The sequence below is a fragment of the Pan paniscus genome, chromosome 7, assembly GCF_029289425.2.
Source record: "Pan paniscus chromosome 7, NHGRI_mPanPan1-v2.0_pri, whole genome shotgun sequence".
NCBI lineage: Eukaryota > Metazoa > Chordata > Mammalia > Primates > Hominidae > Pan > Pan paniscus.
This window is the reverse complement of record NC_073256.2, coordinates 123,437,938-123,460,633: the sequence shown is the minus strand read 5'-3', so window position 1 is coordinate 123,460,633 and position 22,696 is coordinate 123,437,938. Positions and strand designations below refer to the sequence as shown.

At 38.5% G+C, this 22,696-nt stretch overlaps 1 long non-coding RNA gene across 1 annotated transcript; it reads left to right on the top strand.

Annotated features, from left to right (window-relative positions):
- Positions 1-439: 439 nt before the first annotated feature.
- On the top strand, positions 440-22,416 carry LOC117981482 (uncharacterized). Its single transcript, XR_004673026.3, has 3 exons — positions 440-646; positions 18,518-18,647; positions 22,011-22,416. It is a non-coding gene; the product is annotated as an uncharacterized LOC117981482 (long non-coding RNA).
- Positions 22,417-22,696: the final 280 nt, after the last annotated feature.

The following is a 22,696-nucleotide window of genomic DNA, read 5'->3' as shown; positions in this document are numbered from 1 at the left end:
TCCCCTCAGACTGACTATTTCAGGCAGGTTTCTTCTTGATTACAGGCTCTTGACTTTCCTTAGAGCATTTGCTTTAGAAAACTTGCAATTGTGAATCATTTTCCTGCCCCTTTAAAATGTAAATTGTTTCCCATCTTCTTGCTGGATTTGCAACCCAAGGATGTCTTTCTCAAGGACCTGGGACCCATCCCTTAGAAATTTCATCTTCAAGGAAGATATTGCCTCTATCTCTCAGTCTCTCTGGGAGGGTAGGTGACTAACTTCCATAAGTGCCAATTAGAAAACACAAATGGCCTAATCACATGGACCAATCTGCCCCCTAATATCCTCCAGGACTTTTCCACCAGCTCACCCTAGTACTTCAACACTTTCCTGCCTTTCATTTTAACAACTCTGAATACAATTTTTCTTCTATCTTGCAGTTGTTTTGAATAGGGTCTTTCTGGCTTGTTTAACTCAAGACACAGGCTTCATAATGAGGAGAACTGGGGCAGCTGCTTTGGATGTTTTGGAGATTGCAGAGCTTCCCTTCCCCTTCCAGTGCTGTACCACCTACTTCTTGACCATGACATGAGAGAAGAATAAACATTCACTTTATTTTAGCAGCTGAATTTCATGTCTCTTGGTTGGAGCGGTTTCAACTGTCGTAAGTAATACAAGGGCCATTTGGCTAAGCTACTTTAAGAAGAAGAACAAAATGAAGTTTTCAAAAAATATAAAATTTACTTTGTTTTCCTCCTGTAAGCATAAATTATCACATTACACTTTGCTGAAAGTCAAAACTAAGTAAAACACAGAAGTACATGCAGTATTTCATCACACAATAATTTCAATAAATAAATAAATTTAGTCTTAGACTAAAATCACATTTTTAAGAAACAGGAAAACAAAGAATGAATAAATGTATATCTTAAGGCTCAGGCCAGCTAAATTATATAATGATTTATTTATTAGAAAAACATTACAGAGAACCTACCCTAAAGTCCATTTTTATTTATTCAATAAATATTTAACAAATACTCAGAAGAAGTGAATATAAAGACTTGGTATGTGTAAAAAGAAATATTTCTCTGTGTTGTTATGGACCTATATATATATTTTTCTCAATATTCTTTTTTATTTTTAATTTTAATGGATACATAGTAGCTGCATACATTTTTGGGGTACATGGTATGTGAGATATTCTGATACCAGCATACAATGCATAATAATCACATCAGGGTAAATGAAGTACTCATTACCTCAAGTATATATCATTTATTTGTGTTATAAACATTCCAGTTATACTATTTTAGTTATTTTTAAATGTACAATGAGCTATTGTTGACTGTAGTTACCCTGTTGTGCTATCAAATACTACATCTTATTCATTCTAGCTAACTATATTTTTGTACCTATTAACCATCTGCACTCCCTCCACCTCCCACTACCCTGCCAAGCCTCTGGTAACCATTGTTGTAACCTCTATCTTCATGAGCTCAGTTGTTTTAATTTTCAGATCCCACAAATGAATCAGAACATGCAAAGCATGTCTTTCTGTGCTTGGCTTATTTCACTTAACGCATTGTCCTCCAGTTCTATCCATGTTGTTGCAAATGACAGAATCTCATTCTTTTTTAATGGCTGAATGGTACTCCATTGTGTATCTGCACGGCATTTTATTTATCGTTTGTTGATGGAAACTTAGGTTGCTGCTGAATCTTGGCTATTGTGAATGTGTTGCAATAAACATGGGAGTACAGAAATCTCCTTGACATATTTTGTTTCATTTGGAAAAATACCCAATAGTGGAATTCTGGATCACATGGTAGTTCTATCTTTAATTTTTTTCAGAAACCTCCATACTGTTCTCCATAGTGGCTGTACTAATTTACATTCCCAGCAACACTGTACAAGAGTTCTCTTTACTCCACATCCTAGCTGGCATTCATTACTGCCTGCCTTATAGATAAAAGCCATTTTTACTAGGGTGAGATGATATCTTACTGTACTTTTGATTTACGTTTCTCTGATGATAAACGATGTTGAGCACCTTTTCATATGCCTGTTTGCCATTTGTATGTCTTCTTTTGAAGAATTTTCTTCAGATCTTCTGCCCATTTTTAAATTGGGTTATTAGATTATTTCCTATTGAATTGTTTGGATTCCTTATATATTTTGGTTGTTAATCCCTTTTTCAGGTCGATATTTTGCAAATATTTTCTCCCCTTTTGTGGGTTATGTCTTTACTTTGTTGATTGTTTGCTTTGCTGGGCCGAAGCTTTTCAATGATGTGATCCCATTTGTCCATTTATGCTTTGTTTCCCTGTGTTTGTGGGGCATTACTTAAGACATCTTTGCCCAGACGAATCTCCTGGGGAGTTTCTCCAGTGTTTCTGTTAGTAGTTTCATAGTTTGAGGTCTTTGATTTAAGCCTTTGATCCATTTTGATTTGATTTTTTTATGTGGTGAGAGATAGGGGTCTAATTTCATTCTTCTGCATATGGATATCCAGTTTTCACAATGTAATTTATTGAAGAGACTGTCCTTTCTCCATTGTGTGTTCTGGTCACCTTTGTTGAAAATGAATTCACTGTAGGAGTGTGGATTTGTTTCTGGGTCCTCTATTGTGTTCCTCTGGTCTATGTGTCTGTTTTTGTGCCAGCACCATGCTGTTTTGGTTACTATAGCTCTGTAGTATAATTTGAAGTCAAGTAACGTGATTCCTCCAGTTTTTTGTTTGTTTGTTTTTGTTTTTGTTTTTGCTCAGGATGGCTTTGGCTATTCTGGGTCTTTTGCAGTTCTATACAAATTTTAGAATTGTTTTTTCTATTTCTGTGAAGAATGCCATTGGTATTTTGACAAGGATTGCATTGAAACTGTGGACTGCTTTTGGTAGTCATTTTAAACAGTATTGATTCTTCTAATCAAGAAACATAAAATATCTTTTCATTTTTGGTGTCTTCAACTTCTTGCATCACCATTTTATAGTTTTCATTACAGAGATCTTTCATTTCTTTAATTAAGTTTATTCCTAGGTGTCTTAACTAACTTATTTGTAGCTATTGTATCATATGTTTCAAGAAATTTTTCAATTTCCTTTTCAATTTCTTTATTGACCCACTGGTTATTTAAAAGCATATTGTTTAACTCCATGTATTCTTATAGTTTCCAAAGTTCCTCTTGTTATTGATTTCTAGTTTTATTCCATTGTGGTTAGAGAAGATTCTTGATATTATTTCAATTTTTGGAATGTTTTAAGATTTGTTTTGTGACCTAACATGTGGTTTATCCTTGACATTAATCCATTCACTGAGGAAATGAATGTTTATTCTGCAGCGATTGGATGACACGTTCTATAAATATCTCTTGGATCCGTTTGCTCTATAGTGCAGATTAAGTCCAATGTTTCTTTGATAATTTTCTGTCTGAATGATCTGCCCAGTGCTGACAATGGGGTGTTAAAGTCTCCACTTATTATTATATTGGGATATATCTTTCTTTTTTGCTCTAATAATATTTGCTTTCTATATCTGGGTGCTACAGTGTTGGGTGCATATATGTCTTAAAGTGTTATATCCTCTTGCTGAATTGATCCCTTTATCATTACATAATGACCTTCTTTGTCTCTTTTTATAGCTTCGTCTTGAAATCTATTTTGTCTGACATAAGTATAGCTACTCCTTATCCCTTCTTAAGTATTTGTATGGAAGTTTTTCATCCCTTTATTTTTAGTCTATGTGTGTCTTTATAGGTAAAGTGTGTTTCTTATAGGAAACAGATTGTTGAGTCTCATTTTTTAATCCATTCAGCCACTCTATGTTTTTTGTTTGAAGAGTTTAGTCCACTTAATTCAATGTTTATTATTGATAAGTAAAGATTACTTCTGCCATTTTGTTGTTTTCTATTCTTCTCTTCCTTCCCTCTTGACTTCCTTTTTGTGAAGGTGTTTTTTTCTAGTGGTATGTTTTAATTTTTTGCTTTTTATTTTTTTGCACATCTGATGTAGGTATTCTGATTTGTGGTTAGTAGAAGGCTTGCAAATAACATCTTGTATCTCATTATTTTAGTTTGATGACAACTTAACACTGATTGCAAAAAACAACAGACAACAAGCAAAGGAAAAAGCAATAGAAAGTCCACACTTCAACTTCATCCCCCTGAGTTTTAACTCTTTGTTGCTTTTATTTGTATCTTATTATATTATGTCTTGAAAAGTTATTGTAGTTAATATTTTTACAGGTTTATCTTTTAGTCTTTCTTCTCAAGATATGAGTAATTTACACACCATAATTATAGTTTATAATATTCTGTTTGTCTGTGTACTTACAATTACCAGTGAGTTTTGTACATTCAGATGATTTCTTATTGCCCATTAACATCCTTTTCTTTCTGAAGAATTCCCTCCTGTATTTCCTGTAGGTCAGGTCTGGTGTTGATTAAATCCCTCAGCTTTTGTTTTTCTGAGAAAGTCTTTATTTCCCTTCCATCTTGAAGGATATACTTGCTGTATGTACTATTCTAGGATAAAACTTTTTTTTTTTCCCTTCAGCATTTTAAATGTGTCATGCCATTCTCTCCTGGCCTGTAAGGTTTCCACTGAGAAGCCTGCTGCCAGATGTATTAGAGATCTTTTCTATGCTATTTGTTTCCTTTCTCTTGCTGGTTTTATGGTCCTTTTTTAATCCTTGATCTTTGGGAGTTTGATTATTAAATGCCTTGAGGTAATGTTCTTTGGGTTAAATCGTCTTGGTGGTCTCTAACCTTCTTGTACTTGGATATTGATATATTTCTCTAGATAAGGGAAGTTCTCTGTTATTATCCCTTTGAATAAACCTTCTACCTCTATCTCTTTCTCTACCTTCTCTTTAAGGCCAATAACCCTTAGATTTGCCCTTTTGAGGTTATTTTCTAGAACTTGTCGGTGTGCTTCATTCTTTCTTACTCTTTTCTCTGTTGACTCTTCTATGTATTTTCAAATACCTGTCTTCAAGTTCACTAATTCTTTCTCCTCCTTGATCAATTCAATGGTTGGAGGACTCTGATGCTTTCTTCTGCATGTCAATTGCATTTTTAAGCTTCAGAATTTCTGTTCCATTTTAAAAAACTATTTTAATCTCTGTAAAAATTTATCTGATAAGATTCTGAATTTCTTCTCTGTGTTATCTTGAATTTGGTTGAGCCTCCTCAAAACAGCTATTTTGAATTCTCTGTTGGAAAGGTCACATATTTGTCACTCTGGCATTGGTCACTGGTGCCTTGTGTAGTTTGTTTGGGGAGCTCATGTTTTCCTGGATGGCACTGGTGCTTGTGAGTATTTGTCAATGCCCAAGCATTGAAGAGTTATGTATTAACTGCAGTCTTTGCAGTCTTGTCTTATTTGTATCCAATCTTCTTGGGAAGGTCTTCCAAGTATTCAAAGAGAATTGAGTGTTATGATATAAATCTTTGGTCACTGCAGCCATATCCACATTAGGGGTCACCCCAAGTCCAGTAATGCTGTGATGCCACATTGGTAGTCTTTTGAAACTTCTGGGAGAATTTCCTGAATTACCAGACAGAGACTCTTGTTCTCTTCACTTACTATCTCCCAAACAAACAGTGTCTCTTTCCATACTGAGCTGCATGGAGCTAGGTAGGGGAAGGGTGACACAAGCACCCCTGTGTCCACCACCCCTGGAAATGCACTGGGTCCAGGCCCAAAGCCAGCATAGCTCTGGGTCTTGCACAAGGCCCACTGTGACCACTGCTTGCTTACTGCCGAGGTTCACTCAAGGCCCAAAGGCTCTTCAGTCAGCAGGTGGTGAATCCAGCCAGGCTTGTGTCCTATCCTTCAGGAAGGTGAGCTCCCCTTCAGCCCAGGGTAGGTCCTAAAATGGTATGAAGGAGCAAGGGCTTGGAGTCAGAAACCTTAGGAATCTACTAGGCACTCTGTTCTATATTGGCTTAGCTGGCACCCATGCTGCAAGACAAAGTCCCTTCCAGTCTTCCTTCCCCTTTCCTCAAGCAAAAGGACTCTCTCTCTATGGCCACCACTGCCCCAGGCCTGAGGTGACTACAGCCTGGCTACTCATGATGTTCACTCAAGGGCCAAGGGCTCTTTAGTTGGCTTGTGTGGAATGCTGTGTGGCCTGGGTATCTCTCTTCAGGACATCCTAGGGCAGGCCCTCTGGCCTGGGGTGGGCCCAGAAATACTGTCCAGGAGCCAAAATCTAGAATCAGTGACCCCAAGAACTTGCTTGGTTGTCTACCCCACTGCGGCTGAGCTGGTGCCCAAGCTGTAAAACAAAATCCCCTTTACTCTTCCCTCTCCTTTCCTTGAGCAGAAGATATCTCTCCCCAAAGCCACCACAGCTGGGTATGTGCTGGGTCACACCTGAAGCCAGGACAATCCTGGGTCTCACCCAAGTCCCAAGGCAAGCACTGCCTGGGTACCTCTGATGCTTATTCAAGGCCCAAGGGCTCTTCAGTCAGCAGGTGATAAATCCTGCAGGATTCAGTCCTTCCCTTCAAGGCAGCGGGTTCCCTTCTGGCCCTGAAAGTGTCTCGAAATGTTGTTCAGAAGCTAGTGCCTGAAATGGGGTCTTCAGGACTCTGCCTGGTACTCTGTTCTACTGTGGCTGAGCTGGTGTCCAAGTTGCAAGACAAAGTACTCTTTATTCTTCCTTCTCCTCTCCTTAGGCAGAGGGAAGAATCTCTGCTAGAGCTGCAAGCTATTCTGTCTGAGGTTGGGGTGGTGCAAGCACTCCCTTAGCTGCTCTGGCTGATGTCTCACTAGGTTGCATGCAACCCAAGTCCACTGACTCTAGCCCAGCACAGCACCAGGACTTGCCCAGGAATTGCAGTCCTTGTGGCCTAGGCTGCCTTTAAGATTTATTTAGGAACCCAGAGTGCTTTAGCCAGTAGTGGTATGGCTAGCCAAATTTCAAGTTCCAGCTGCTGGGATAGTGGATTTCCCTCTGACTATGGCTGGTCTAAATGCTCCCTCTTTGGGTACAGGGTGAATTCTGCCCTTTATTGCTTTCTGCTGTGACAGGACAGCACTAAGTTCCAATGCAAAGTCTCAGAATCACTGTGTGCTCTCTCTCCCAAGTGCACATTCCCTCTCTGCAACACACAGCTGCTGCCAGGGATGCAGGAGGGGGTGGTGTCAGGAATTCAAGACTGGCTTTTCAACCTCTTTCAGTGCCTCTTTCTCTGATATATTGTTAAAGCCAGCTACTGTGATTGCTTATCTGATTTTGGTTCTTATGAAGGTGCTTTCTTTGTGGATAGTTGTTCAGTTTAGTGTTCCTGCAGTGGGATCAGGGGGATGAACACTGGAGGCTTCTATTTGGCCATCTTGGTCTGCTTCCCCTCTGGTCCTGTATATTTATTTTCTAATTTCATAATGCATTTTTGTCATCATGTCAATATTACAGTTTTCTTGAGATAATGCTAACTTTCCCCATATTACAGTTTTCTTGAGATAATGCTAACTTTCCCCATATTACAGTTTTCTTGGGATAATGCTAACTTTCCCCACGTCCCTCATTGAAGCTCTACTTTCTTTTCTCTCCATTTGCAATTATTCTTTTGTTTACTAACTAATTCATTGAACTCATTCAACAAAAACTTTTGAACACTTCCATTGTGCTAATGAGAACCCTAAAGGGGATTGGACAATAAAAATGAACAAATCAAATAAACAAAATAATTTTAGTTTGTGAGGAATAGGAGGTGGATGCCAGGAAAGGAAATGCCACGACGATAAGGAGACTAGTGGGATGGGGCACAGAGAATAGATCAGATAAGCTGGATAGAGCAGGCCGCACTGTGGAAAGCTGGGGAAAGTAGATGCCAGACCAAGGAATGTGGCCATACAAAGACCCTTGGGAAGGAAAGAGCTTGATTCTACAGTAGAGAAGAAGGCTAATGAAGCTGGAGCATGGTAAGTAAGGAAGTGAGTGGGATGAGAAGAGGTGGGAATTGGAATTGGAGATACCTGATTAAGGAAGGGATTTATGACACAGTGAAGGAGTTTAAATTTTATTCTAAGCACAAAGTAGATTTTTAAGGAGAGCAGTAATAGAATAAGATTTACATTTAAAAAAATATTGGTCTAGTTGGTGGTGGTTCTGGATTACAGGAGAGAGACTGTCTTACCTCTTGTGATTGAGGTCACATGCCTCTGGGAATAGGGGTGGGGATTCAGAAGAGTAATGACTTCCCCATTTGAGGACTTGAGGTGAAATCTCTGAATGCCAGAGTTCATTTGTGTATTACAGTTTGATTGGTCAAAAAAGGGTTCTCTTTGTATTCTGGTCAGACTCCCAGCCAGATGGCTTGTGGCTGAAACTGAAACAAAAAAATCTACTGGGCTATACACAAAAATTTTCTGCCTCCCCACTTGTTAGTAGGGCCTGAAGTTGTCACTGATGAGAGGTGAGGGCCATAGGGCCATTTTGGTCTTTGTACTCCAAGATGTGAGAACAAAGATGAATCTCTGATGATAACATGTTTTTTTGCTCTGGAGCATCAAACAGCCAGCAAGCATCTAGCACAGGTTCTTATTAGCACTCCACTTTAAGTCTGCATTGTGCTATTCTTAGTTAGGCACCCATCTTCTCTGCAGCAAGAATGTTTCTTAAATTTTGTTCTTCTTAAAACTTCTCGACACTCTTTATGAGTATCACCTTGAAGTTAAATGAGTTGGAATTAAGTCATTCATAACTAATTTACATGCAGCAGAAAATCCAAAGCAACTGTTCTAATACTTGGTAAATTATTATTTAGGAGCTAAACACATTTGAATAATTAATATAAATAATTAAGATACTTTGAGACTATTTGTGCTGTGTTGGCATTATGGGAAAAGAGATTTTAACTATCTGTGAAAAATTTATATTCAAGAAAGCATCCTTGATGATGATTAAAACTCAAAAGGAATTTCCTTTCTCCCTTCCTTCCCTCCCTCCCTCTCTCTCTCTCTCTCTTCCTTTCTTTCTTTCTTTCTTTCTTTCTTTCTTTCTTTCTTTCTTTCTTTCTTCTCTGTCTCTCTTTCTCTTTCTTTCTTCTTCTTCTTTTTTTTTTTTGACAAGGTCTCACTCTGTCACCCAGGCTGAAGTGCCACGGCATGATCTTGGATCACTGCAACCTCCGCCTCCTGAGCTCAAGCGATCTTCCCACCACAGCCTCCCAGGTAACTGGGACTACAGGCTTGTGCCACTATGCTGAGCTAATTTTTGTATTTTTTGTAGAGATGGGGTTTTGCCATGTTGCCCAGGCTGGTCTTGAACTCCTGAGCTCAAGCCATCTGCCCACCTCGGCCTCCCAAAATGCTGGGATTGCAGGTGTGAGCAACTGTGCCTGACCTTATTTTCTTCTTTAGTAATAAGAAGATAGTCCAGGCATGGTGGCTCACACCTGTAATCTCAGCATTTTGGGAGGGCAAGCTGGGTGGATCACTTGAGGCCAGGAGTTCAAGACTGGCCTGGCCAACATGGCAAAACCCCGTCTCTACTAAAAATATCAAAATTAGCCAGACATGGTGGCATGTGCCTAATGCATGTGGAACTTAAAACCTAGATGAGAGGTTGATGGGTGCAGCAAACCACCATGGCACATGTATACCTATGTAACAAACCTGCACATTCAGCACATGTATCCCAGAACTTAAAGTTGAATTTTTAAAAACAATTAATTAAAAATGAATTTTAAAAAATAAGGAGGCCAGGCATGGTGTCTCACACCTGTAATCCCAGCACTTTGGGAGGCCGAGGTGGGCAGATCATGAGGTCAGGTGATTGAGACCATCCTGGCTAACATGGTGAAACCCCGTCTCTACTAAAACTACAAAAAAATTAGCCAGGCGTGGTGGCGGGCACCTATAATCCTAGCTACTCGGGAGGCTGAGGCAGGAGAATGGCATGAACCCAGGAGGTGGAGTTCGCAGTGAACCGAGATTGTGCCACTGCACTCCAGCCTTGGTGACAGAGCAAGACTCCATTCTGCTTCATGGCATCCAGAGTTGAATTTATACTTGTGAAATATGCAAATATTTTCAAGGTGTAAACTTTTAACTCCAGTTGAAGTCAACTGAGGCATTACGAAAAACAAAACTAACATAGCCCATGTATTAGTCAGGATTCTCTAAAGGGACAGAACTTATAGGATAGATGTATATTGGTACGGTTTGACTGTGTCCCCACCCAAATATCAACTTGAATTGTGCTCCCACAATTCCCACGTGTCATGGGAGGGACCCAGGGGGAGTTAATTGAATCATGGGGGCCAGTCTTCCCGTGCTATTCTCGTGATAGTGAATAAGTCTCACAAGATCTGATGGGTTTATCAGGGGTTTCCGCTTTTGCTTTTTTCTCATTTTTCAATTGTCGTGGCCATGTAAGAAGTGCCTTTCACCTCCTGTCATTATTCTGAGGCCTCCCCAGCCAGGCAGAACTGTAAGTCCAATCAAACCTCTTTTTGTTCCTGCTTTTGGGTATGTCTTTATCAGCAGCATGAAAGTGAACTAATACATATATGTAAAGGGGAGTTTATTAAGGAGTATTGACACGCACAATCACAAGGTGAGGTCCCACAATAGGCTCTGTGCAAGCTGAGAAGCAAGAAAGCCAGTCTGAGTCCCAAAACCTCAAAAGTAGGGAAGCTGACAGTGCAGGATTCAGTCTGCGGTCGAAGGTCCAAGAGTCCCAAAGCTAAAGAACTTGGAGTCTGATGTTCAAGGGCAGGAAGTATCCAGCATGGGAGAAAGATGCAGGCTGGGAGGCTAAGCCAGTCTAGTCTTTTCATGTTCAGCCTGCTTTTATTCTGACCTCGCTGGCAGCTCATTAGGTTGTGCCCACCCAGATTAAGGGTGGGTCTACCTTTCCCATTCAACCAACTCAAATGTTAATCTCCTTTGGCAACACCGTCCTGGACACACCCAGGAACAATACTTTGCGTCCTTCAATACAATCAAGTTAACACCCAATATTAACCATCACAGTCTGTAATTTCATTTTTCATTTTAACAATCCTGATTAAACATTTTTTCAAGATTGAGATTTTTGGAGAAAATCAGTTTTAGGTACCACAATCTTGCTTCCTCAAGTTCTTTCTACCAACCTTCATGGGGCTGGACTACCACCCTCAGGATTCCAAATAGGATCATAGTAGAACCCACTTTTCCAAGAAGTCAGGAGCCAGCCCAACAGGAGCAAGTTCTACTTTGTTCTTTCCTTCCTTTGCCTTAATAAATAGACTCTCTTAGAATGCAAATGCCCTCTGGAAAGATGAGAGTTACAACTTTGCAGCATTTACTTGTCCTTCACTTGTTTGTTTATAAAAACATTTAAAATTAAGAAAATGTAACCAAGAGAATGGTATTTTGATTCTACCTGTAGTTATTTTCAGAGGTGAGTAGGGTGAGAGGATACATTTTAAAGTCTTACAGCACTACCAGTGAGGGTGTTGGGGGTGTCTGGACATCAATGATAGACAGGGATGAAAAGGAAGAGATAATGAGAAAAGGTCCAGGAATTTGGAAATGGAAGGAAAAAAGCATTCGTTGTTGTGAAGGGGAGAAAACTCTGGCTTAGATGTCAGGAAACCTTGATTTTAGCCCCGGGTTTATAAACAAAGCCATTGTAAATACTAAAGTGAAATAGATCCAAGGCACACCTCATCTTTCTGTGAAGCTTATACATCTCTGGGACCTTCTGGGGAAAAATGATAAAATTATGAATAGAAAATTAGGTATAGAGCTTTGCAGGGGGCCTATGCAAGTGAGGAACCCTGAAGCTTAAACTGTACTCTCACCTTCTCTTCTAGAAATTCTCTTCTAGAAGTAGATATCAGAATTTCAATTCTCACATGACCATAGCTGAGATACGAAGGTAAGAAATAGCTTCAGGCTAGTACATAGATAGAGCTAAGCCTTAAATTTGTTCTCATGAGCTGAAATCTCTGCCTTTTTCTATTTTTAATTTTTAAATGTTTATCTGATACATAGTTATGCATATTTATGGGGTATATGTGTTCTTTTGATGCAGATATACAATGTATAATGATCAAATCAGGGCATACCCATTACCTCAAACATTTATCATTGGCCTATCAATTACCTCAAACATTTATCATTTCTTTGTGTTGGGAACATCAAAATAATTTCTCCTAGCTATGTTGAAATAGAGAATACATTTTTTAAACTATAATCCCTACTGTGCTATTGAATACTAGAATTATTCCTTCTATACAACTATAATTTTCTACTTATTAACCAACCTCTTTATATGCCTTCTTACCCTTCTCTGGTAAACACTATTCTACTTTCTACTTCAATAAGATCAACTTTTTTACTTCCCACATATGAATGAGAACATGCTGTATTTATTTTTCTGTATCTGGCTTATTTCACTTAACATAATGTGCTGCAGGCTCACCCATTTTGCCACAAGTGACAGGAGTTCATTCTTTTTTATGGCTGAATAATATTCCATTGTGTATATATGCCATTCTTTTCCATTCATCTGTTGCTGAGTGCTTAGGCTGATTTCATACCTCAGCTAGTGTGAATAGTACTGCAATGAACATAGGTTGCAGACAACTGGCATACTGATGAAACTTCTGCTATTTATTACACAGTGAAACCTCCTTATGTGACCTCAGGCAAGTTACTTCATCTCTTGGGTCCTTCTGTCCCACCACGAACAATGAGAGGCAAGACAAAATGAAAGTAAATTTCTTCTCAGTTGAATAAAAGCACTCCCTATTTACTCATACTAAAAACAAGAAAATTATCCTTCTTTCGTCTCTCAGTCTCTTCCTTAAATCTAACATAGCATATAATATGGTGACTGCTAGTTCTGTGGTGATGTCAGCCTCCCAGGGTTTGATTCCTGGCCTTACTGCACACTAACTGTGGTTGCATGGGCAAGTTACCTGTCCTTTCCTCCTTTATAAAATGTTGATAGCCAAGAGCAAAGTCATGGAGTCAACCTGGCTGCCTATCAATGGTTGATTGGATAAGGAAAATATGGTACATATACACTATGGAATCCTACACAGCCAATAGTACAGTATAGCATAAGGTGCAACAATGCCCTTTGCAGCAACTTGGGTGCATCTGGAGGCCGTTATCCTAAGCAACTTAATACAGAAACAGAAATTCCAATAACACATGTTCACTTATAAGTGGGAATTAAACCTTGGCCACACATGGACACAAAAGATGCAAATAATGGACACTGGAGGCTACAAGAGGGGAGAGGGAAGGAGGGGTCAAGGGTTGAAAAACTAATATGTACTGTGCTCACTACTTGAGTGATGGGATCAGTTGTATCCCAAACCTCAGCATCTTGCAATATACCCCTGTAACAAATCTGCACGTGTAACCCCTGGACCTAAAATAAAAGTTGAAATAAAAATAATTGTAAAAGAAAATATGCTGACAGCAATGATAGTACTGACAGCATAAGTTATAGTGATTATTAAATAACTTCACACATAGTACAGTAAGACTTAACAATTATTATTTTCTACTCAGTCACTAAATCAAGAAAGACTCCTATCTATAACTCTGAACATCTGCCTCCCCTATTTTATCTTTTTTCTCTTATATTTCCAATCAGAATGCTTCTCAGAATTCACTTTAGAATCAAGATAGAAACCACTAGTGCTGGGTCTCATATATCTGTTTCTAGAACTTGCCATTCCTTTTGTCATTCTAGTCAAGTTTTTATTTTCAAAGACCTACTACTGCTAAACTTCCATTCAACAAACTTTTCCTGAATGCTATTCAAGCAACTCAAAATCTCATCGTGGTTGTTGATGGTGAGGATGAGAGTAAGAATACAAAATAAAAAGGGTTAGGATGCATGTGTGCACAGTGGGCAAAAGGACCACAGCCCTTAGCTCGGCTGGGGTCTGGGGAAAGCTCCATGGCAGTGAGCTCAGTCTAAAGGAGGTTCCTCCAGCAATCAAAGAGCATCCAAGACAAGGAAAGAGGTTGGGCAGAGGCATGGACATGCCAGTATAGTCTGTCCCCAGTCGCTTTCCTATAGAATCATTCTCAGCAGGAAAGGGAGGGCTTTACCTCTCCCTTTCTCCAAGTCTCCCATATTTGTAGTAGCAAAATCAGGCTTTTACAAATATACTTCAAAGTGAAAAGGTTGCAAAGACCTGCAAGAGGCTGCTGGCCGTTCTCAACATCTCTCTACTCTGTAAGTAAAGACACAAATAAAAAATGACCTTTGTCAGACCCAAGGAACCCTAATCATCTGAATAATCTGGAAAGGCTTGACTGAGCTCTTTGGATGAGAGGAAAGTTCACAGTGGATATGAGTATAGGCCGTAACAGTTTACATCCATAACTTCCTCTTCTTTTTTTTTTCCAATTTTTATTTTGAAAAATAAAATGTGCAGGTTTGTTACATGGGTATGTTGTGTGGCACTGAGGTTTGGGGTGCCAAATTGATATCATTACCCAGGTAGTGAGCATAGTACCCAAAAGGTAGTTTTTCAGCCCTTTCTTCCTTCCTTCCCTGCTCTGTAGTCCCCAGTGTTTAATTTTTTCCATCTTTATGTCCATACATGCTCAATGTTTAGCTCCCACCTATAAGTGAAAACATGGCATTTGGTTTTCTGTTCCTTTGTTGATTCACTTAGGATAATGCCTCCAGCTGCTTCCATGTTTCTGAAGGGGATGAGTTCCTCCTTTTTTATACTTGTGTAGTATTCCACGGTGTAAAAATTCCACACTTTCTTCATCCAATCCACCATTGATGGGCACCTAGGTTAATTCGATATCTTTGCTACACAATTTTCAATGCTTAATGTAAACTTAAAAAAAAAACTCTTAAATTTTTTTCTTCAGTGCTATGTTTATAATGTTTGAATGCAGCCCTAGGAATTTTTTCTCCCCAGCCCTCCTCTTTTTCTATTACAATATTCTCTGAATGGAAACCATTTGCCAAAATGTCTTTTCTGTAAAGGATTATCCAATATTTGCATTCATACTTGATTCTCAATTCTGGGCCAGGGCATCAACTAAGTTAATGTTCAATCAATTACCGTATTTGGTTATTTTAAGTTATTACTTAAAATTTTCAAGTTAAATAGTTCAGCAGTGCTTACAGCTAAAAGCTAAAAGCCTCTGAATCTCCCACCCATTTGTACCTTCCCTAAGGTATAAGAAGTCTAAGAACACTGCTTTTAATTTTAAATGAGCTTTTTATTTTCTGGAGGATGCCACTTATCTCTAAATAATAAACTTTTTTGAATATGTCAATTTCAGGTGTTGTCTCTTGACTGTCTGCTGTTAGATCCTACTCTATCACAGAAGACTCACTTATACGCTCCCCAGTCATCTTCCGAGTACACTTACATGACTGTTTTCAGTTGCTTTTGCAATTACAAAAATATATACTTATCATCTTTATTTTTTGTTCCTTCAATTACAAATAATGTTGTGGGTTGAATTGTATCCCCCCACCACCAAATTTATATATTGAAGTCCTCCTAACCCCTAGAACCTCAGAATGTGACTGTATTTGAGGTCTTTACACAGGTAATCAAGTGTAAAGTGATATTTTTAGGGTGGGCCCTGATCCAATGTATCTCTATCCTTATAAGAAGGGGACATTTGTCTTGTACAGTCTTGTACAGAGGGAAGATGATGTGAAGACACGGGGAGAAGATGCCCATCTACAAGCCATGGAGAGAAGCCCAGAACTGTTCATTTTCTCATAGCCCTCCAAAGAAACCAACCCTGCCGGCACATTGATTTCAGACTTCTAGTGTCCAGAACTGTGAAACAATATATTCCAGCTGTTTAAGCCACCTAGCCTGTGGCCTCTGTTATGGCAGCCCTAAGAAACTAAGACAGATGATTTCTGTTGATTTCCAATATTGCGAGATGAAGGTATAAATAGCCCTTCCCTTTTTGTTTTTCATCTGCCCTTTCTATTTCCACATACTAAACATTCAGGTGGGATACCTTTCTCAATATCAAGGGGTCCACCATCTTTCTCCTATTCTGAAGGAAGAGAAAGACCCTCTCATATTATTTTATATTGTTTTATACTCAGTACCTGTTTCAAGAAAAAACAACAAGGAAGTAAAACCAAAGACAGGCAGCCCGGTGCCAGGCCCGAAACAAGGCCTGGGCCTGCCTGGCCTAAACCCAGTAGTTAAAAATCAACTCATGACTTAGAAACCAATGTTATTCGTAGATTCCAGACATTGTATAGAAGAACATTGTGAAACTCCCTGCTCTGTTCTGTCTCTCTCTGACCACCGGTGCATGCAGCCCCTGTCACGTCCCCCCTGCTTGCTCAAATCAATCACGACCCTTTCATGTGAAATCTTTAGTGTTGTGAGCCCTTAAAAGGGACAGAGATTGTGCACTCAGGGAGCTCGGATTTTAAGGCAGTAGCTTGCCGATGCTCCCAGCTGAATAAAGCCCTCCTTCTACAACTCAGTGTCTGGGAGGTTTTGTCTGTGGCTCCTCCTGCTACAATTCCTCAAGTACTTTTATTTGTCTTCTCATCTAAAAGACCACATGTCTTTGGAACTGCTCCCTCCTTCCTGTGGCATGGCCTCATGAGTCCTGTCTTCTCAGCAGAGTAAGGGAGATTTGAGACAGCTTCTTTTTCTCCCAGACACTTCCCTCACCCCACTTCCATGCGTGGCCAATGCTTGCCTCTCAATATCTGCCAGGCAAGGCTACAGGTGGATACAGTAAACTACTGACTTGACTGGCAAATATTGAGAGGCACATATTGGCCACACATGGCCTTCGTTGTCTTGGTCATAGATTGGCATAATAATTGTTCCTACTGTGGTGAGGATTAAGTTAAACAAAGCATGTAAATTAGTTAGCACACTGCATGCACTGAGAAGTATTATTATTATTATTATTATCCTAACAATTGTTCTCTCTAGCAGTTTGGTAGCATCCTGTTTCCCTTTCCTCAGTAAAATACTTTCCCAAATGGATCCAGTGGCATTCCGGTTCCAAGTTCTGGGGATAATGAGCAGAAGGTTGGGTATATCAGTAAAGTTTTCTGCTAATCAGGAACACTCCTCTTTTTGATTGCAGAATACATTATTATGCTGATATGTAGTAATCATATTGCATTCTTACAAACCTCTGGTTTTAAAAAAATCTTCAGTGACTAAAAATTCTTAAGAGATGTTTACTTATACTGTGATAGAGATTGCATTTTACTTCTCTAAACAACTTCTTAATAAGTAATTTCAAATCGTATGTTGAAAATAGGAATACCATCAGGGAAATGTTGATGCAGATGGAATGGTTTTTGAACTCAAAGTAATTAGGAGCTCTTGGCAAGAAGAAAGAAACTTTGAAGAAATAGAATCTAATCCTTTACCCACGATAATTTAATGTTGTACCTTTAATAAGCTCTCATTAATACTTATTATTTTCTGCTTTACCGAAACTTTGGAGAAGTGAATATAAATGAGGCCTTGTTATTCTGAGTGCATGCATTTAAAATATTGATTGTGTCAGTTCCGTATTTTGCAAGGTTCTGCTTTAATGCCAGAAATAAAATATCAGCTATCTCTTTAAAATGATACCAAATACTGGAATTGCTACATATCTAGCATGGAAAGATAGTTTGCCTAATAATAAAATTGTTGGCTTGGAAAAATTATTTAGCGTTTCTTACACATTAGTTTTTTTTAGCAGGTTCTGATAACTGACCACATGCTGTTAACACCTTAGGTTAAATGTAAACACCTTCCCTTATCAATAGAGAGTAACACTTTGCTTACTTGAAAAAATGGGAAATAAATGAATGTTTTGTTATTGTAAAACATAATATACAGGGATTCAAAGCAGCCAAATCTCAATTATGATCACTAGAAACTAAAATCTCTATTAAATGTTGTATCCAAGAAACTGTAAATTTAAATCCAGAAAAGTTAATAGAACATTCCGTCTTTCTTTATTGACTTATTCATTCAACAATATGAGTACCAACTTTATGCCAAAACTCAGACTAGTTGCTATATATTCAAATATTAAAGGAAACAGACATAGGACATGCTTTTGGGAAGCTGAAACATTAATGAAGGAGGCAAACAATAAATGAATAAACAAAAAAAATTAAACTGTCATCTGTAGTTTAAAAAAACAACAAAGAAAGTAGGATTAGAGATAATGGGAGTGTAGAACTTTGATAGGGTGGTAGTATTTTCAGAGGATATGACATTTATGCTGAGGCCTGAATGATGCCCAGGAGCCTATATTAAGGAGAAATAGGGGCATTCCAGCAGAGGAAACTACACATGCAAAGGCCTCAAAGTATACAAGAGTTTGAGAAATAGCAAGAAGTTCAGATTGGAGCAAGGCTAGTGCATAAAGGAAAAGATGGATTGAAATGACTTTGGACAGATAGACAGGAGTCAGGTTATATGCATGAAATAGTAGGACAGTGATATGTTAACCAGTATGCTGTGGGGACCTTTAATTTCTAGAAGGAAGTAGTTGTGCCATTAATATCCAAATTATACATTGTTTTATGTCTTCTAGATAGTAGATATTGTTCTTCTTAAGTCATGGAGCAATTCAGGAGGCAATGTATGTAAGGAAGAAGAGAAAGAGCAGAAGCAGAGTGGTGGTAAAGAACTACCTGGAATGGAACAGAGAAATAGCATGTGCTGTGAGTATAAGATTTTGAGAAAAGATGAGACGCATGGCTGTCAATGTTGAATTTATTTTTAATTTTAATACTATCCTTCCCAAAGGCTGAAAACCTGGGTTTCCAATAGGGCTACAATTTGTTCAACAAATTTTTATTGCCCTTCTGATATGTGCCTGGAATTCTTCCATTTAGAGAGATATAATTTAATCAGATTGATAAGACAATAACAAAAATGGCGAATGAAGGATGGGGAAAAGTGGAAACCTCTTCATTGTGGTCAAATAAGTGCTTCAGTTGGGAGACAATATATCATTTATTTGTTTGAAAAGTATTTTGTGTGTTGATCATATGAAACTGTGACCAAGGTTTTCCATAATCTAGGTTATACGGTTAAGTCTAATCTGTGTCCTTTTCTCAAAGAACTCCCATCCAATGGATGTAAGACAATTACAATAGAATCAGAATTGATATGATTCTGAAGATCCATGTATCTGCTACACAGGAGCTACACCTTCATTCATTTATTCCATAACAAAATGTGTTGAACACCAACTATGTGCCAACTATCACCAACTCTTGTACCTATCTATTTTAGAATATTATTCCCTCGTATAAATTTTTACAAAGCAAAGACAACTAACATATACTTTGAACATATTTTATGCCAGACAATATGGTGGATGAGGTTCTATGTTATTCTTATTCATTGTAAATTTATTATCTGTCCTTCTTCTTAAACAGAAATTAAGGTCTATAAAGTATATGTAATTTGCCCAAATTCAACTAAATATTAACTAGCAGAGATGGAATATGAATTGTTTTTATGTTAAAGCCTCTTCTCTCTCCTATTCCTGGCTATTTCTGGATCTGTGCTTAGGAAAGAAAAGTACTTTTTCTCAGGAAACTGTTACGTGTTTTGATGCAAATTTTAGAACAATATATCTGAAGGTAGATGGACACAAGTGGAAAGACATTCAAAATATACACTTAAGTTGGAGAAAAAGTATATTGAAGGTGAAAACATACCCATGTATTAAATAGTAAACCTCAAACCAAACACAAACTGTAGAAACATGTAGAGAAAGGACTAAAATGTTGTGCACAAAACTGGTAACCAAGTTTGCCTCTTACAGGGCAATGGGATTACGAGGTGAGAAGGGAACGATTTGCCCTGCACTCTGTATAGTTTAAATGTTTTCACAAGAATTAATCCATGTGTTACCTATGTAATTAAAGCAAATAAACATATGCATAAACTTCTTTTGATTTCAGTAACTGTGTAATAAGGAGAACAGTGTGGTTTCACTTATGTCAATGAGAGTTCTAGGAACAGTTTCCTTTATTCTATGCAGAGGTATACTTTCCTGGGGGCTTAATGGATGAAGAGATTAACCATCAAATCACAGATTTAACGGCAGTAGAGCATTGCATATCACGGAAGCTCTCTGAGATGTTACTGTTGATAAACTCAGGCTAAAGATTTTCTGCCATCAGATCTTTACTTAGCAGATGTCAGCTGGGAAGTTAGTCACCACAGAGCCTGCTCTGGGCTCAGGATTCTTGCCTTTAGACCGTATGTTTACACCTTTCAGAGCAGCAGTAACAGTTAAAAGGCCTTTGTTTTCCCCGCGAGTATAGCCTCTTACCTCTCCCAGTGTTTGCAAAGTGCTCTTTCTGACTGTCAGTTTTTAGATGTTTTTATACACCCCTTGAGACAATCTGGTGTGCTGTTTCCATGGCTACTCTTTCTGAAAAGTTGTTTTGGCAACTGTACAACCTGCATGACTCAGGGAATTTTCAGATTTTCATTAGAACAGGCCATCTTTAGGATGAGGCTGTGATTGCCAGTAAACTGGGTGCTATCATATGTTCTGGGTCTAATTCTTATGCTAATATTACTATTTCCTTCTCAAGCCTTTTTCCAAAACATTTACTTTGGATCAGAAGATGTCTGCATATTAAAGAAGCAGATCCCATGATATGAAAAGGAAAACCATGACCTAGAGTCATTGACTATGCCCAGTTTTTAAAATGTGAACTAGAACTCTCAGTTCCTGCCTCCCACCCACTTTAATGCACTTTCCATCTATACTGTGGTATGCACATGTGTAGGTCTTTTTGGTTGATCTGTTTATGTTGAGTCACCAATTATCTCACTATCACAAAGACAAAATAAATGAACATTCATAACCCACCCACAGCAATAGATTGTTTTGTTTAAGATGTAGTAAGGAGAAAATTCTCTTTAAAACCACACTCACAGAAACATAATTTAATTCCCCACTATGTATCTTTCTTTTTTGTCTCTAAAGGGCCCTCTCTAGTGTCATCCTTCACATTATTTTTTCCTTTTCTGCTCCACACAATTTCTGAAAACTTCCTCTTTGTTCTTGGCAATTCAGCTCTGTCTCACAGCTTGCATCTGCAACTCAGAGGGAAGTTTGCTGAAATGCCAGCCTTGGATCAGTATTCAGAAATCTGCCTCATTCAAGCATGCTCCTTGATAGTCTCTTTTATCCTTATACACCCACTTTAGTCCTATGTGACTGACAAAAAGATATAGCAAGAGAATTTCTACATATAGATGAAGGCACTGAGGCTCATTGTATTTTCCGGGTAACTCAGCATGCCTATTTGAAGCAGAGGTTTGACTTTTTATCACTTTTATATCATCTAGTGGTCTAATGCTCTTACAATTCCACCAATCTGAACATGAAATGCCATTTCATTGCCTTAGTTCTGCTATTCTAAAGTCAATAAAACTACATTTGCTTCAAAGGAACTAGGATTCTACCATAATTATGAATTAGGCCTAATTTCAAGGTATGCATAAAACCTTTCTCTTATAAGTATATTCGGTAGAATTGGTTAAGAGAAGAGAGAAAGCCTAAGGGTAATTTTAGTTGGGAATAACTTCCCAGTGGGCAAGTTTGCAAGAGTGTTTTGATAGAAACACCGACTGATGTCTGAAACCCATAGAGGAGGACCCTGAGTTTGGAAATTCACTATTTTCACTTCTCATTTCAGTAGGATTACTGATCTTACAGCCCAAGACAAGAGAACAATAAAACACTGAAATGACTCTTCTGCATTGGACTTGGGGTCTTCCCCTTCTTGCTTCAAAGGATGATGGTAATTTAGATTAGTAAGGTCCTTTGAGCAGTTAATTTGTTTAATTTCATAGCAGAGGGTATTTTTTAACTCCAAATGGTATGGGCAAAAGGCAGTGTGAATGAGAACAGACTTTTTTAGTGGAGACTCAGGAATCGCTGCTTCTGGATCCTGATCTTGTAATACTGAAGAGCTTGATAGGAAATATTTGGAGAAGAAGGTGTTAACAGGGTCATTTTGCTTAAAGGACATTGTGTCACTTTGTTGCAGCTGCATCATCAGATACTGTGGTACAGCATATTTTATTGATCCTTTACCAGAACCGACCTAACTGGTAATAGAGACCAGTGAAATTGAGGACATAAATAATACTGTTTATCAAGAGGCATCGTGATTGGTATACATTATCTCACTTAATTTCATAACATGCCTGCAAAGTAGGTATTGTTGTCCCTACTTCACAGAAGAGGAATTGAGACACAAGGACTTTCCCAAGATCACACAGCTTCAAGACTGGCATCAGGCCTGCCAGATTTCACAGCCAGAGATTTGAGCCGCGTACTACACTGCTTCTCCACTAGGGGTCCCAGGCTGCTTCAATCCTTTTTTAAATTGTGCAGGATAAAGTTTTGTCGTTGAAAACTTGTATTCATATGCTGGGAAAGAAGGAGGTTCTAGGCAGGCCATTTAACATTATCCCTGGATTTTCCACGGAGACACTAGACTTAAGAAAACATGAGTATGATTGTCTTTGAAATCAAAACATTCTTTGTAACCTTGGACAAAATAAAACAGTAAACCAGGAAATGGTCTGAGATTTCTACCTCCCTGTTCACTGACACTAGCTGGAAAATATGCACACAGGGCAAAACCATTCAGTTAAAGGAGGAAATGAAAGTAAGTTGAATAATATACAAGCTAGAAATTTAGCCCCTAAATCTGCATTGCTAGCAAGG